The sequence below is a fragment of the Magnolia sinica genome, chromosome 16 (genome assembly GCF_029962835.1).
Source record: "Magnolia sinica isolate HGM2019 chromosome 16, MsV1, whole genome shotgun sequence".
NCBI classification, from domain to species: domain Eukaryota; kingdom Viridiplantae; phylum Streptophyta; class Magnoliopsida; order Magnoliales; family Magnoliaceae; genus Magnolia; species Magnolia sinica.
Genome location: NC_080588.1, coordinates 46,278,744 through 46,283,234, shown reverse-complemented (window position 1 = coordinate 46,283,234; position 4,491 = coordinate 46,278,744). Strand labels below are relative to the sequence as shown.

General features: G+C 40.2%; 1 non-coding gene across 1 annotated transcript; it reads right to left on the bottom strand.

The window, feature by feature from the left end:
* Window positions 1-1,334: 1,334 nt before the first annotated feature.
* LOC131229916 (small nucleolar RNA R71) lies at window positions 1,335-1,441 on the bottom strand. Its single transcript, XR_009163653.1, has one exon. It is a non-coding gene; the product is annotated as a small nucleolar RNA R71 (small nucleolar RNA).
* Window positions 1,442-4,491: the final 3,050 nt, after the last annotated feature.

The following is a 4,491-nucleotide window of genomic DNA, read 5'->3' as shown; positions in this document are numbered from 1 at the left end:
TACTACATCACAACCCTATACTTGGGGAGTGAACAAGTTTTTAGCGCCGTTGCCGGGGACTGACGGTTGCGATTCTTTGAAATTAATTAGGTTTAGAATTAATTTAAGATTAGAATTTGACTAACTTTAGTTATAGACTTTTTGATTTCTAGAACTAACTTGTTTTCCTGTTTTGTAGGATCCTGACATAAGTTTCTAAATTGGTAATTCCTTCCTAATTTCTCTACTTTTTCTACTTTTAAAATTAGGTTTTAAATTTTAGAAATTTTCTAATTCTAGTATCCTCCTATCTGTAGGAAATAGTTTATGTTTAGAAACTTTCCTCTTTTATTTTTAGAAACTAGGTTATTTCTTTCCCTTTTTAGAAATTAACTTTCTAATTCTAACTCTTTTAGAATCTAATTTTGTTTCCTAATTTTCTACTCATAGAATTTTTGTTTAGAAACTAACTTTCCTATTGTGTAGGCCTTTAAGATAGAAATTTCTAATTCGGTAAGTTCTTTCTCTCTACTTTCTATTTTTCATATCTCTTTTTAATTTACTTTTTAGTGTAGGACTTTCTTCTTTTAGAAACTAGTTTACTTCTATCTTCCTTTCAAAAGATTTTTTTCTAGGCATTCTCTTTAGAACTGACTTGTTTGTTTTCTTTTACAGGTCCTTAACTTAGGGGCTTCAATTTGGTAATTTCTTTCCAACTCTCCCTCTCTTTCTTTTTAGATTTTCTTTTCCTTTCTTAGGATTAGGCTTTGAATTTGATTGAGGGCTGCAAGTGTTTCATGCCCAAGTGGGCCCGTGACAACACTCGACGTCTCTTGACTGAAGGAGGATTGGTTGAGGGGTTAACTATCCATCGCAGGACTAGACACCGCTCGAAATCCCTTGAGTTAACTGAAGTTATGGCTGAAGACCAACCTCCTCTACTTCCACCCAGGGTGGAGGATACTCAAGATGAGAATGAGGTGCATCAGGCACCCCCGCCTCGTACTTTATGAGATTATCTACAACCGGCAGGAGTGAGTACGCCCTCATGCATGATTTTCCCTGAAAACACAGGACAAATGGACATCAAGCCAGGAGTTATCCAACTCCTTCCCAAATTCCATGGACTTGAATCAGAGAGTCCATATTTACATTTGAAAGAGTTCGATGAGATTATAGCTACATTATGTTTTCCTAATGTATCTGAGGATACAATCAGGCTGAAACTCTTTCCTTTTTCCTTAAAAGAGAAAGCTAAGACGTGGTTACATTCACTGCGTCCTAGATCCATTGGCACATGGAACGACATGCAGAGGGAATTCATAAAAAAATTCTTCCCACATCATAAAACGATTACCCTCAGAAAAGCAATCATGAACTTTGCCCAAAAGGAAGATGAAACATTCTTCCAATGTTGGGAAAGGTTCAAAGATTTGGTCAGTTCATGCCCACAACACGGATTTGAAACGTGGTGCATTACAAATTTTTTCTATGATGGATTGACATCTTTTATGCGCTAAATGGTCGAGACAATGTGTAATGAAGAGTTCATTAATAAAGATGTTGACGAGGTATGGGATTACCTCGATAGTCTTGCTGAAAAAACACAATCATGGGACTATTACCCAAAGTCGAACACCACGTCTAGGCCGACTCAATTAAAGAAGAAAGTTGGATTATATCTCTTGAAAGAAGAGGATGATCTCAAGTGTAAAGTGACTACGCTCATAAGGAAAGTTGAGGCCATGGAAGGAAAGAAGGATAAGGTTAATGAAATTGTTTGCGGCATCTGTGATTGCAACATTCATACAACTGAAAATTATCCTACAATACCCGCCTTTCGAGGAGTGTTGAATGAACAAGCTAATGCCGTAAACAACTATCAAAGACCTTTTACTGGACCTAACTCCAATACGTACAATCCTGGTTGAAAAAATCATCCAAACTTTAGTTGGAGGAATGGACAAACGGCTATCCCTCAAGGTTTCTTCAATCAAAATCCAAATCAAGTGAAACCTCAAGAGGAACCGGTTCAAAATTTCATACAAGAGTTGGCTCAGGCAATGCGGGGAATTACAGATTTTATGCAAAAGATAGATTCTCGTATGACGGTTATAGAAAAGGGGATGCTTCCTGCACAACCTCTCCCCAATCCTAAACCGCAATACGAGATTAATGATCCCAGCTCTTCAAATCAGATGGGGCACGCTAAATCCATCACCACTCTTAGGAGTGGAAAGATCATTGATAAAACTCTTCCGGTTAGGCCCGAAAGCCTCAAGAACCAGAAGAGGACAACAATAATGGATCTAGTGATGCCCCATAAAAATTAGAACCGGAACTTCTAGAGAAGTCAGTTGCTCCGTTCTCCCAATGGTTGGTTTCACCAAAAACTCTCTCTAACTCTCAGGATATCCTAGAGGTGTTGAAACAAGTGAAAGTCAACATTCCTCTACTTGATGTCATGAAACAGATTTCTTCATATGCCAAATTTCTGAAAGACTTATGCATGACCAAAAGATGGCAAAGTATTCAAAAGAAAATTTTCTTGACTGAGAAAGTGAGTGTCATCCTAAAGCAAGACGTGCCACAGAAACTCAAAGATCCCGGTAGCCCAACCATATCATGTGTAATCGGGAACCATCGAATTGATCATGCACTTCTTGACTTAGGAGCGAGCGTCAATCTGATTCCCTACTCGGTATACAAACAGTTAGGTTTGGGTGAATTAAAACCCACCCTAACCACACTATAACTTGTTGATCGCTCTGTTCGTGTACCAAGAGGGATAATTGAGGATGTGTTGGTCCAAGTTGATAGATTTTACTACCCTGTAGATTTTATCATCCTGGACACCAAACCAAATCAATAACATAAGCACTCAGATCCCCGTCATTCTTGGCCGCCCATTCTTTGCCACTTCAAATGCAATTATCAATTGCAAGAATGGTGTCATGACTATGTCTTTTGGGAATATGACATTGGAGTCAAACATCTTTTTTAATAACGGCAGAAACTTAGAGGATGATGACGATTTCCACGACATTAACATGATTGACTCTTTCGTGGAAGATACGACACCTCTAACCTTATCCTCCGACCATCTAGAGATGTGCCTGGCCCACTCCCATGATTTTGATGATGACATGATTAGGGAGACGTGCGCCTTGCTTGATACTGCACCGGTACTTAAAGTTAACCGGTGGAGGCCACAATTTGAAGAATTGCCACAAACCGATGTAGTGCCTCTACCGTCTAACCTCAAGCCGCCGAAGCTTAACCTAAAACCTTTGCCCTCTGATTTGAAATATGCCTATTTAGGTCAAGATGAGACATACCCGGTGGTGATCTCTGCCCACCTAGAGAAAGAACAGGAGAGTATGCTCATATCTACTCTCATTGAGCATAAAAGAGCCCTGGGATGGACGATAGCGGACCTCAAGGGAATTGATCCCTCGATTTCTACTCACCGCATATATCTTGAGGATAATACAAAAACCACTCGGCAACCACAACGTAGATTAAATCCAAACATGAAGGAAGTGGTTAAGGTCGAGGTTCTTAAACTATTAGACGTGGGTATCATATACCCTATATCTGATAGTCAATGGGTGAGTCCAACTCAAGTGGTCCCTAAGAAGTCCGGAATCACCATCGTAGCCAATGCTAATAATGAACTCGTGCCAACTAGAGTCACTACTGGTTGGAGAATGTGCATTGACTACAGGAAGTTGAATACCGTCACGAGGAAAGACCATTTTCCTTTACCATTCATTGATCAAATCCTGGAAAGGTTAGCTGGTCATTCATATTATAGTTCCCTTGACGGGTATTCGGGCTACAACCAGATAGAGATAGCCCTTGAAGACCAGGAAAAGACCACATTTACATGTCCCTACGGCACCTTTGCCTACCAAAGGATGCCATTCGGACTATGTAATGCCCCTGCCACCTTTCAGCGATGTATGCTTAGTATCTTTTCTGATATGGTGGGGTAATATCTAAAGGTCTTCATGTACAATTTCTCTGTTTACGGTCCATCTTTCAGCAAGTGCTTAGAAAGTCTTAAATGTGTGCTGAAAAGATGTGAAGAAAAGAACTTGGTACTTAATTGGGAGAAGTGCCATTTCATGGTTCAGAAGGGAATTGTCCTTGGGCATATCATCTCGTCCAAGGGAATCGAGGTAGATTAGGAAAAAATCGATCTTATCTCTAACCTACCTCCACCCAAGAACATCAGAGACGTGCGATCCTTCTTAGGACACGCAAGATTTTATAGGCGATTCGTAAAGGACTTTATTCTCCTCTCTCGTCCTTTATGTAATCTTATTCAAAAGGATGCTCCGTACGAGTGGACTGAGCAATGCCAGGAAGCTTTCACCAAGCTTAAGGGCACGTTAACCACTGCACCTATCATGCAACCACCCGACTGGAGCCTTCCTTTTGAGCTTATGTGCGACGCTTCTGATTATGCTCTTGGAGCGGTTCTAAGCTAGAGAAAAGATAAGAGAC